Below are 13,221 nucleotides of genomic sequence, written 5' to 3'. Positions count from 1 at the left end.
CTTCTAGGTCATCCCCCAGCGACCCAACTCTAACTAGTGCTGATCTCCTAACAGCACATCAGCCGCTGAACTCATTAGTGGGCTGAACTCATTAGTGGCTCAACTAATCCCACAGCCTTCTCATTGGACTGTCTGCCTACGGAGCCACTGCGTCCAATCCACATAGTAGCTGGAGTACATTTTGTATTTGTACTGCTGAGTACAGTGCCCCGTGATCCAATTACCTCCCCAAATCCTGCCTCTGAGTGGATGAGAGTTCTGGAGGACAGTCTAGGTCTAAACCACAACAGAAGACTAGCAAGCTTTGGGGGCTCCTTCCCTGGAGCCTCCAACTGTGCTTTCCTTGACAAGCCAAAGCCTGTCCTCCCACTTATCCCCCGACGTGTCAGCAGCCCATCCTCTGTCAGGGTCAGAGTGTCCTCCATGAGTTTCTTTTGAGGGCAGTTTACTTTGTTGATAATAAATCAACTCCCTTCTTCTAGGTCTACATCATTCCCTGGGAAACACCCATCTTTGCCCCACGACCAGTAGGAAAAGTTTGTTCTTAGCACAATCATTTCTCTCCTTATCCTATAAATTTTATTTGGTCTTCATCTTTAAATTCCTCAAGCGGGGGGTCAAAATTCCTACCATACAATCTCCAAATTTCAGGGCCAGGTCAGCTGTCATGTTCTGTAAGTGATTTTCTTAAAGTTTTCTGTTTCCATTAACTCCCTCTTTCATGCACAAATTGTCCCACAGGAAGAACATTAGTATAAGATTTAGGACTCCTGAGTTCTAGTCTGGATTCTCATACTAACTGGGTAACTCCGTATCACACACTGACTGTATGTCCTTGAGAAACTTTCTTTTTCATTTTTGGACTAGATTTCCATGTTCAGTTAAATGAAGATGCTGGAGTAGATTTACCCATTTATTTAGTGAGTATTTACTGGTTTGTTTTATATGCCATGAACTATTCTGGGCAATGAGAATCACTGGAGAACAAATTAGGTAGCACTCTCTGATGCTTCCCCATTAGAGTTCCCACCTGTTCCCCAATAGGGGGTAACCCCCTTTCCACCCCAGGTGTACATATCCTCCTCTTGTAGGGACCTTTGATGGAACTGGGGATGACTTGCTTCTGAAGGCAGCATTGCTGTCTGTTACTCCCCATCAACCTGGCCTGTCTGGACTAGAAATACTGCCTGGCGAACGACAATGGAAAGGTTTATTTGTAGAGGCCAGGAAGTCCCCATGACCCCTGTCCATCCACATCTGGGACAGGAAGCCCCAGGAGGAAAAAACAAAAGATGAAACACTGGCTGACTTCCCAGCTTCCAGGAGTGCAGCCGTACTCTAGTCTGGAGGATCCCTTCTGCCTAATGGACAGTGACCTCCCTCAGCAGTTCCTTCCTTATCATTGGGCCCCAAGCTCTCAGTTCCTTTTCTGGGGATCCAGCAGGTCTTAGGTGACATAAAAGAGGTGAAAGAAAAGAAGATTGAGTCTCTGGGAAAGGATGCATTACGTTCTTATCCTAAACTAAGCCCGTGTCTGGGAGGATGGGTTATGAGAGTGAGAAAAATATTCTCAGGGGTTAAGGAAGCAAGTGACTCACTTGCTATGACCTTCATTTATCCATTCCCATGGCCAGAGTGGTTTCAGGATGAGGGGGATGGAAGAGATTTCTAAGCCTTGAGTTTTGTTTCTTGGGTTATTTGAGGACCCTTGCCTATTATAGCCATTTCCATCCAGCACTCTTCTCCCAACAGCTTAGCTAACCTGCCTGAAGGAAACAGTTATCAAAGTGCATACAACATGCTCGATAGAAAATGAGAAGCCAAGAGGTGGCTCAATTAATCCCACAGCCTTCTCACTGGACTGTTTGCCTACGGAGTCACTGTGTCCAATCCACATAGTAGCTGGAATACATTTTCATAAGTAAACTTTTCTCTTTTTTTTGGTTTTGGTTTTTCTCCGGTACCGGGAACCGAACTCACGACCTTGCACTTGCCAGGCAGGCGCTTTTGCCGCTGAGCTAAATCCCCAGCCCCAAACTTTTCTCTTTTTTCAGTGTCGAGGATCAAACCCAAGGCCTTAAACATGTCAGTCCAGCACTGTACCACCAAGCTACATCCCCAGTCCTCATAATCAAGCTTTGTAAGTGGAAATATAACATTCATAAAAAAGTACACAAATCATAAGGGTACAACTCCATAAAACTTTCAAAAAGTGCATATTATGTACCTAACACTCACATGGAGAAAGACAGCATTACCAATACCTCAGATGCTCCTATGTGTCCCTTCCAGCTACTTCACCCTGGAAAGGTAACTGCTATCCTGACAACTAATGTCATAAATACAATTTTGAACTTTCATAAATGGGATCACACTGTTTGTTTTCTTCTGTGTCAGGCTTCCTTCAGTCATATTAGATTTGTGAGATTCACCCCAGTGGCGAGAAGCATGCTCGCTCCTATGTAATATTCCAGTGATTGGCCATTTCACAGTGTCTTTATCCTACCAACTATTCATGTATGTTTGGGTTGTTTCCAAATTTTGGCTATTATAAATGGTGCTGCTATAGATGTTCTTGTACATGCTTTTTGGTGAAAATAGAAGAAAAATTTGTCATCACAAATTGGTCATCAGATGTGTGTGGTCAGCTGTAGTAAATATTCCAAATCTGTATACTAAAGCGGTTATGCCAATTTACATTCCCATGAGCAATGTATGGAGTTGCAGTTGCTCTGTTTCCTTAATAATTGATATTATTTGTGCTTTTCATTTAGCTATTCTGTTGATATTTTATTATTGTCATTTCTGAATGGCATCTTTTTTTAAAGATTCAAGTTCTCGTTACATTGCCCAATCTGGCCCCCCAAAATTGGGAACACATGATTCTTTTACTTCATCTTTCTGAGTATCTGAGACTATAGGATGTTCCACAATATCTGACACAGAGCAGTATTTCTAGGGTTTTTTTGCTTTGTTTTATGCTGGGGATTGGTAGAGCCCAAATATGCTAAGTACACACTCTGCCTCTGAGCTATATCCGCAGCACTCAGCAATATTTTTAACATTCAGATACAAATAGATAACTTCTCTAGACCCCATAGACTAGCAGCATTGGTGAACTTATGGCATGCATGCTGCAGCCAGCTATTTGTTATCATTGAAAGCTCTAAAAGGTTCGCAATCATTGGTCCAGAGGATTAAACCCAAACTCCTTAGCCTGACAGCTTGATCTCTTTCCTCATTCTACTTTTCCTGAATCTCCGTTCATATAGGAAGGCCTGCTATTCCCCCAGTCACACCACATTCTTTCATGTTTCTATGGTTTGGGCTGTGCTACTCCTTCTTCTTCAGAAAGAGTTATAGTTCTTCTTTGCCTTGAAAATTCTTAGTTTCCTTTTTGTCATCCTTTGCTTGGGCATCCCCAGGTCCCTGGGCTCCTTTAAATCACAGACCCAACCCCAAATGTATTAGTTAGCTTTGCATTACTATAAAGAAATACCTGAAGCAATTAAATTGATAAGGTTAGTTAGCTCACAGTTTTAGAGGTTCAAAGTCCAAATCACACAGGGCAACTTTGGTTTAGCATCTAGAGGGCATATGACAGTGGCAGGAGTGAGTATCTATGAACAGCCATATCTTGAACTGGAAGAGATCGGGGAGGTATCATGAGTCACAATTGTTTTTCAGCTACACATTCAGCGACTCAAGTACCTCCCACTTGGCCTTACTTATTAAATGTTCTCCTGCCTCCCAAATGTACTACCCTAGAGGCTAAGCCTTTAACACATGGGCCTTTGGAGGTATTGGACACTTAAACTATAGCACCAGATATCATGATAATTTGAATGTTTATCTCCCTGACCAGGTTGTGAGCCCTTGAGGGCAGACTGTGCTGCTTTTACCTTTGGGTCCCTATACCCAATGCAGGTTCTTCCACATAGTTGGCACCAGTAAGTGTTTGTTGATTGATCAACTGAGTATCCAATATCCTGCCAAGAAGAAGAAATTATGAAGCAAACAGAAATTGCAAAAGGTTTCCTGAATCTTCATCTTTGCCTCCCTGAGCATCCTCTGATCTGGGATTTTATTATCTTAGAGCAAGACTTAGAAAGGATGCTCCCACCTAGAATTGCATTAGAGATGGTGTATCAGTCAGGGTTTTACTAGAGAAACAGATATAATACAAGATACACAAATGTATAAGAAATTACAAGAGTGGCTTATGATGACCAGCCACAAAGTTGAATGAAAAAGCACGCAGAGGGTGTCTGCACACTGGAGGCTGAAGGGTTCAGTCCAAGGTCTGGAGCTCACTGCAGTGTTCCATGCGAGTCCATATCAGGAGGCTGATGGGTCTGCAAAGGAAGGCCTAAGAGTCTACACCCAAAGGCTGAAGGATCCAAGGTGGAAGCCAAAGAGTCTGTTCTAGAAGCCAGGAGACAACGTCCAAGCTGAAGGAGAAGACTGGAGCTCCTCCCAAGAACAGAAGCCCATCAGTCCTTCCTCATTTCTCTTTTATACCACCCAGGTGACAAGCCACCACAGGGTGGGTCCTCTATACCCTAGGGTACAGACAGCTGCCCTAGGGCAGGTCCTCTACACCCTAGGGTGTTGAATTGCTGAGTTGATTTGGTTAAGCTTCTAAACTTCTCAAGTTGACACAATCAATCAATCACTACAGGTGGTTCTTCCTAATAGACTCCCAGTGGTGGGGAACTTACTCCTTCCTTGAGATTTCCCCCATGGGTGACAGATTTGTCTCAGGGACAAAGGATGGTTCTTCTAAAACAGGGAGATCAGTAATATGCTCTTTTCTTGGCTGAAAGGACTCATATCCTTGCCTCCTTGGTTAGGCCAGGGGATGTAGGTGACTCTGAGGCCTACCACTTGATTTGAATTTGATTTGAGGGCACTCTTGAAAGGTTCCTTCCTACCCCATCCTGGTCTAGCAAGGCTCTCACCACTGAGGAGTCATTTCTTTGAATCTTGAAGATTCTCTGTTCTTTATCCTCTGCTGAATTGAAATCAAACTAACAAATGAGTCCTTGGAAAGGAAGGAAAATAATATAAAGAACAGTGACCTATGCAGAGGTCCAGGACCATGATCTAAGAAGGGCTTTGTGCTTAGTGTTCTGCTAGTGTTGTCTCAAAATGCCTGGTCATTCCTGAATAAGAAGCCCCACGTTCTCATTTTGTACTGGACCTTGAAAATTACTGGTCTAAACTACACTGGTTTTGACTGAGAGTGTCTCTTGTGTTAGGGTCTATGCCAAGTACTTTATATACTCACCTCATTCCCATTTTACAGTTATGCTGAGCTAGGAACTATGATCTCCATGGGGGAAATTTAGTCTTACGTGAATAATTTGCTGGTGGTCACTTTCAGAGTAAGGGAAAAGGAAGGATTCAAATTCAACTCTAACTACAGAGTTAGTGCTCATCCAGTCCTCTGTGCTATCTCACCAAGAGAAGTGTCTTTACATATACCTTGAGCTGTGTGTGGCATGGCATTTCAGGAGAGTTAGTCAAAGTACACTGACAGCAATTCCATGGGGCTGGAAAGTCAAGAAAACCCTAGGCATCTCTCTTTTGTGGACAATCTACACACACACACATACAATCACATACTGCAATGCTCATGCATACACATTCACATCTATTCACACACATCACCTAGCTCAGAATTTGCTCAGAAGCAGTTCAATTATGTATATTTTTATAGTGTCCTAGAATGTCAATCCCACAAGGACCTCCAGGAAGGAATCTAATCTCATTCCTTCATTTAATAAATGAGAAAATGAAAACTGAGAAAGGGAAGAGACTTGTCTAGATCATACAGTTTCTAAGGGACAGAGCTAAAGGTTACAGGCCAGCCTCCAGGCACTAGATTCAGTAACACAGCAAGAGGGTGAACAGGGGATGTTAGGTGGGGAAATTCAGGCATATCTGAGCAGAAAGGAGGACTAGTCCTCAGGCTCACCAAGCTTGCTTTCTCTTCTGGCTATCCTCCCTCTGCACCCAAAGCAAAACTTGCCCATTAGCGTGAGAAATGCTTTGCCTTTGATGCTGGCTGGGCACAGAACTCTCCATCCAAGTATTTATAGTAATACTATTGCTCAAGACTCCAAAACACCTGCATTAAGGGATCAAACAGTTTGGATTAGGAAAGCTAAATTTTTCTTTCATTCATAAGCAAAACAAAACACAAAGCCAAAATATAAACAGGATGAGATATGAGAGGCTCAATTACCCCCACAGACATGAGAGAATTTCTATGAAAATAAAGAAAAAACAGGACAAATCACTATAATCTTCTGGGGATGGGCCTGGAGAGGTGGGTGGATCTCAGCTTTAGGCTTCCTCTGGGAAATCTTCCAACATAGCTTCTAAGACCAAGCTGAATTTGAGATGGCGTCATGTGGCCAAAGGATAAGAGTTTGATACTCTTCATTCTTCATGCTAAAACTTTTCCACCCATATTTTCTCCTTGACAATCTGTGTTCAAATTTTGACTCTCACTAAGTATGACTTGGGGCATGTTGCATAATCTAAGTCTTGATTTTCTCATATATAAAATAAGAATGATGCTCAAACCTCTGCCCACATCAAGGGGATTCCCAGGCTGTGAGACTTCCAGGGCTAGAATCAAGAAAGGGCCAGGTAAGCAAGGAATGTTGGTCATAGTCTTAGTCTGTTTTCATTTGTTGTCACAGAATACCTGTGACTGGATAATTTATAAAGGAAAGAAGTTCATTTGGCTGGCATCTGCTCAGCCTCTGGTGAGGGTCTGTCAGGCTGTATCGTATTGTGTTGGAAAAGAGGAAGGGGAATTTAGCACATGCAAAAGAGAAAGCAAGAAACTGTGGAAGCCAAACTTGCTTATATAATAACCTGCTCTCTCTGTAACTAATCTCATCCCTTAGAAGTCACACTAATTCCTGTTAATAATCTAATCACCTCTTAAAGGTCCAACCACCTCTCAACATTTGCATTGGAAATCAAATTTCAACATGAGTTTTGGAGGGAACAAACCATAGCATTCAGCTTAGGCTATTAGAAGGATAATGTTGATAAAACATTTATCACAGTACATAGTAATTGCTTTAAAAATAATTGATATTACCTGAGTGTGGTGGCACACACCTATAATTCTAGCACGCTGGAAGCCTGAGGCAGGAGAATCACAAATTAGAGCCCATTATAGGCAACTTAATGACTTAGTATGACCTTATCTCTGTAGCTCAGTATTAACACCTTGAGCTCAATCCCCAGTACCACACACACACACACACACACACACACACACACACACAAAAGTTGCTATTCTCCTTTTTTCTTACCACAAAAGTTTAGAGAGCATGCTTTTTTAAAAGAAAATTCTGTATCCAGATTTATTAAAGATACTTTTCATAAACAATCATCGTATTTTAGGCAGGACATGGGCACACAATTATTAACAGTATACAACAACTTTCTAACTGCTTCGTGGATGGACTACCAAGAATTAGAAAGCCACTATAAAATCCAATAAAATCTTCATCTGATGCTCTGAATAGGGAAAGTTTAGGGTGAGGGTTGACATTTCACATTTAGCATGTTGTTTAACAACTTTTCACAAGCTGATCCTGATTTTTAGGAAATTAAATGAAAATGTCAGAACTATCAATATGAGGATCCACAATCTAGAAAAGGAAATCATTGTTCTAGTGGGACACCATCTCAATGTCACTGGCAAGTCCCAAATTGCCTGACATATGGTCACACCAAGTTTTGGGAGTCAGGTTCCAATAGGTCTCTGGGCTTCAAGGAGTTAAGTCTATGCTGACAGCAGAGGAAAGGAGAACATAAAAATGAGTTTTCCCATACCACAAGGCATTTGTGCAAAGGTGGCCATATGTGTCAACAGTAGGGAATCTCTCCTCCTGGGAGCCAAGAGGAAGTCTCTCAAAACTAGCAGGAAAGGGTGTTTCCCTCACATTAACTCAGCTTGGAGACATTGTATTATGACATATGCTCTTTCCCTAAGGAACAATGATGCATTCTGTGTGCTAACAACATAGTTTTAAAAAGTAAAACAAAATCCTAGATTTTTATAAAACTACATAAAAATGGTTTTTCAAACTGTACAGTCACCAGAAGTACATAGTTATCAAAAATGCACATATTTCTCTTGGCATCTCCAGCATCTTCAGCTTTTTGTGCCTGGTGTGTTTTGGCATTTCCAGTTTCTGCAGGGTTATTCCCATCCTTGCTGGCATCAGCTTTTCCCTTTATCCTTTTGGGTACCTTCTCTCCCTTCTTTGCAGGGGCTTTTTAGGCTTGGGAATCTGGCTTTAGAGGAGTAGGTTTAGCAAAAATCTTCCAGATCTTCTCTGTGGTTCATCCTTCTCCTTGGCTTTCTCCCCTTTAGCATTGCTGTCTTCATTACTTTTCCCCTTGCTGAGACAAAATTCTCAAAATCCAAAGTTAAAAGAGGAAAGGTTTATTTCAATTTGTTCCTAACTAAAACCTCTTGAGCCTGGTCTTTACTGGCTGCATTTGGTCTTTTGAATTCTGACCAGAATCTCTCATCAAGTACAGCTTAAAGTATTTCAGGGTGCTTCTTCAGCTGGCATCTCCAAACCTTTCCAAACTCTTTCCACAAGCCAGTTCTAAAGGCTTCTGAACCACACAGCCAGGTAATGTCACAGCAGTGACCCCCCTCCTGGTACCAAAATCTATTGTAGTTACTTTTCTTCTTGTTGAGACATAATACCCAACACACAACGTTAAAAGAAGAAAGGTGTATTTTGGCTTACAGTTTGTAAAGGTTTCAGTCCATAGTCAACTGATTCCAAGGCAGGGTGGCATGACAGAAGGGCATCACAGAGGAGAAACAGTCCATGGCAAAGTAGGGTAGGCAGAAGGCAGCCAAGAGTGAAGTAGAAAGCAGCAAGCAACAAGCAACCATAGAAGCCTTCTTTCTCTCTCTTATATTCTATCCAGGCTACTTGCCCTTAAGATGGGTAGCACTCATACCCAGAGTAGGGCAACCCATCATACACCCTAGATTCGGCCACCTCCAGAGAACCCCACCTATGACCATGTGAAGCTTTGGAGGCCATCTAGATATGAGCCATAATAATCCCTTTCAGCCTTTCTCTTGGGCATGGTGACAAGGATGGCAAGATGCAGGCACTGGACATAAAATGCAGTGGTGTGCAGCTTTGGTCATTACAGGGTCATCCTTGCCTCTTCTTCCAAAGAGCACTTCTTCTGTATATATGCCATACTTTGTGTTTAACACTGTTAAAATAAATTGCAAATGTTTGTGGAACTCATTTGTGGGGTACAAAGCATTTTCATGCCCATTATCTCATTTGATCTTCACAACAGCCCTATGAATGAATCCCTATTTTGTTACCCACATTTTATAGGTGAGATAATTGCCACTCAGAAAGATGATTGACTTGTTCAAGGTCAGTCAGCTAATAGGTTGCTGTGGACTTGTGTCTCCCTCCCAAAATTCATGTGCTAAGCCCCAGCTGCAAAGGCAACAGTATTCAAAGGTGAGGTCTTTTGAGGTGATTAGGATTAAATGACATCATGTTGGTGGAGTTATTACGATAGGATTGATGCCTTGTAAGGAAGAGATAAGAGCTCATTTACTCCACTTTAGAGGTTACTGTAAGAAAGTGGCCATCAACAAACCAGGAAGAAGATCCTCACCAAGCACCGAATCTGCTAGCAACTTATTTTCAGCCCTTTCGTCTTCCAGAATTATGAGAAATAAATATTTGTTGCTTAAGCTACTGTGGTCTTTGTTATAGCAGCCTGAGCTGACTAAGATACGTGAAGGGCTGCAGTGGATTAATTAATGGTCAACTTGGAACACCCCGCTAAACTGAATCAGTATGGTGCTGTGTGGATGGCCCACCTGAAGATTGTTGCCAACAGTGTAAAAAGAGAACTGGGGGGAAGATGGTACACTGTTGATTCACCTGGAGAAGTTTATTATGCTGGCTTTCCTGATATGAACTCGACTACTATCATCAGAGAAACTTGGGACCTCACTGTCGCTGAGGATGGCTGCAGTTCTCTTTGGAGAGCTCTGGTCCTTATCTTCAATGTTGTTTCCTGGCTCCAGAGCAGATCTCTTTTGCTGCTGGGATGGATCCTTCACAGACTTTCTAACTTCTACCACTGACCTTTGGGCCTTCCCAGTATAGATCCTTGATACAGACTTGCAGGAGACATTGTTGTGGGCTCTAGGCCTCCAGCTGGACTCATGAAGAGCATTGCCATGGGCTCTAGGTCTTTAGCTGGACTCATGATTGACATTGCCATGGGATTCAGGCCTTCAGCTGGATTTTTTGGGTCTAGTGTGTGGACAGATATCCCACAGTCTTTGTATTTGACTCTTTGGGTCAATATTATAAAATAATCTTACAAATGTGTCCTATATTAAATCCTTTCCCTAGTAAACCATGACCTCAACAGGGGCTAAGGGATGGGTGTAAATCTCTTGACTCCAGAGCTTAAGGACTTTCACATCATATCACAGTTCTCTCTCTTACTATCCTTTCTATCCTCATCCACATAGGCTGCTGGTACCTGTGGGTCCTTCTCATCATTATCAGGCAAGTTTCCTTACTGCAAGCAACAGAAACAGATTCTTGTTGATTTAAGCCAAAAAAGAACTGTTGAAAGGGTATTAGGTAGCTCACAGAATCCGTTGGAAGGCCAAAGAATTGTGATTGTAACTTTCACTGCAGGATCAGCTCCCAGATTCACCATGTAGAACTGGCCCAGTGAATACATGAGAATTACTGCTCTGGGGAGGGCAGCCACCACATGCACCATCAATAAGACAATGCCAAAATAGAAAACAACAAAAAGAAAAAAAGATTTAAAAAAAAAATCCAGACCTTGGACTCTGCTACTGCAACTGTTGCCTCTGCTGCCAACTAAGGCTCATGCATTGTTTGCCCAGCTGCTTTGCCTCAATACTTTCAGTTCTGAGTCTATGGAAGGCAGAGGTCTGTGACTTGCAGAGTTTAGGTCACTGTAGGCTGGACCATGACTTGCTTTAGTGTATGGATCTGTTGAGTTCTTGCTGTACCCTGGGAAGGAACGGAGAGAAGGAGGAAAAAATAGACGAGACAAAAAGCTAGGACCAGGTGGAGTAGAGAACTGCCCAAGACCAGTCGAGCATTTATTTATACCCTGGAGAGGTTGGTTAATTTCCACCTCACTGCCCAGAAATCAGTCAATAAGCTACAACGGTTTGTTTATGTGCTTTGAGGAGCGCCTGTGTTCTCGGAGCTCCCGTGTTCTCGGAGCTCCCGTGTTCTCGGAGCTCCTGTGTTCTCGGGCTGGCTTTGTCTTGCATGTGTAATTACTTTCCAGCTGCTCCTAACACTTTAGTTGCAGAGGATGCTGGAAAAATGAATCTGGCATTTTCTCTTCCTGTAAAAGGAAACTGGCTCTGTCTCACATGATGAGAAACTCTCCAAACATGGAAAGAGGTCCCCAAGTTCATCAGCCCAGAACATTCATAGCAATTTGCTACCCCCACCTCTCCTCCATTTTCTCCACATCTCTATGTCATCCACCCACTTCCAAAAAATTTATTTTGTATCTGTATGCTTTTTTAAACCTATTCATGCATTGTGAATTTGTCCAGGATAAAGTAAAAATCTTCAGAACTTATATTCACACAGATATCTTAGTCCAAGTCTTCCAAGAAGTAGAGCTGAAATTGGATTAAGCATGCAAGGATTTTACTAGTGGAATCATATGTGGTGGAAAAAAATGGAAGGGGTAGTTTGGCTGATGCACAGTCTGTCCTGCAAGTCTGACCCTAAGAAAAGCAAACAGAAAAGGAAGGTTAGGTGGAAGTATCTCAGACTGCCATGCAGTATAAGGGAGATTGGATGGTCATGAAGCCAAAGTTGGCTGTTAAAGAAGTCCTGTGTCTCCCAGTATTATGGTTTACTGTATATCTGGATGTCCCCTAAGAGCCTTACTTTGTCATAGGGATGTCCCCTAAGAGCCTTGGTTTTGGAAGGAGATTGGATTGTAGGGCTTATAGCTGACTTGCTACTGGGAGGTGAGGTCTGGTCAGAAGAGGTGGGTCACTGGGGGGCGTGGCCTGGAGGAGTTTATGTCCCTCTCAGGCTCCTCCCTTGCTCTCTGTTCTTCCTGTCCACCATAACCCTCCACCATGCTGTCTGCTTTGGAGCCAGCCAACTATGGACTAAAAGTTAACCAAAGTGTACCTCGCCTTCTTTAAGTTGCAGGTGTCAAGTATTGTGTCTCAGCAATGAGAAAGTGACTAAGACACTCAGACATGTACCTACTGTTAAACCCCTGCTGCTTATTTCTTGGCAGGGAGCAGACCGTGGGAGTGCAGCTCAGCACAAAACAGGCAGCACCTGGGGCCGGCGGGCTGCTCTGCTCCACTAGTTGGAGATCTACAAGGAACATTTTGATGTCCTCACAACATGTTCTTCTCTCTGCTGCAGTCCCGTCCTTCCAGTATTCTCCTTTGACCAACTTCTCTGGATCTCAAGCCTCAGATATCATTACTGTGAAGTATTCCTTGAATCCTGAATGATGATGCTTCCACCAGCAATTTCCTACAACCATCACATTCTCCAGAACGGTCTGTTTAGATGCCTCTGTGCCTCTCTAGGTAGAGCTCTTCCCAAGTGGGAACTATTTCTATATCAGTAAGTAGCAGGGACATAGGTAAGTGAGTGGACACATGAGACAGATGGGTGGACGAGTTGATACCATGTCATCCTGCTCTCAATTATAACTAGAGAAGGTGCCCTAAAGTCTTATGCCTCATTATCTGTCATACTTATTTCTGTCCCTTTTCATCACTACTGCCTTCACCTTTGTTCAAGCCCTCTTCTGTAATTTAAAGCCTGGACTGTGACAGCAGCCCATTAAACAACCTATTTACTCACTCTCTCTTCCAGTCCATCCTCTATGCGGCATCAAAATTATATTTGGGAAACAGGATACCTTTCAATAACTCTTTTGAAAAGAGGATAAGGTTGCCATTACAGATATGAGTGAAAAGTGTTCTCACTTTCTGTATTACTGGTGCAGCCAAAACTGAACTCAGGAATACAGGAGGAAAACATGGAAAGAAATTTTACAACTTGAGAATAACTTTCAAAAAGGGAAAAAGCTTGAGAGCCAGGTGTGGTGGCGCGTGCCTGTAAACTC

General features: G+C 42.7%; 1 long non-coding RNA gene across 1 annotated transcript in view; it reads left to right on the top strand.

The window, feature by feature from the left end:
* The window catches only part of LOC106148030, a 32,094-nt gene extending 19,140 nt beyond the window's left edge, over positions 1-12,954 (top strand). Inside the window, exon 3 of the long non-coding RNA XR_001233143.1 lies at positions 12,373-12,954. This is a non-coding gene — a long non-coding RNA (uncharacterized LOC106148030). The remainder of the gene's footprint in view (positions 1-12,372) is intronic.
* Positions 12,955-13,221: the final 267 nt, after the last annotated feature.

This window comes from Chinchilla lanigera, unplaced genomic scaffold (genome assembly GCF_000276665.1).
Source record: "Chinchilla lanigera isolate Chin_1 unplaced genomic scaffold, ChiLan1.0 scaffold00013, whole genome shotgun sequence".
In the NCBI taxonomy this organism is placed as follows: domain Eukaryota; kingdom Metazoa; phylum Chordata; class Mammalia; order Rodentia; family Chinchillidae; genus Chinchilla; species Chinchilla lanigera.
Note: the sequence above shows the minus strand (reverse complement) of the source record. Positions and strands in the feature narration are given on the sequence as shown.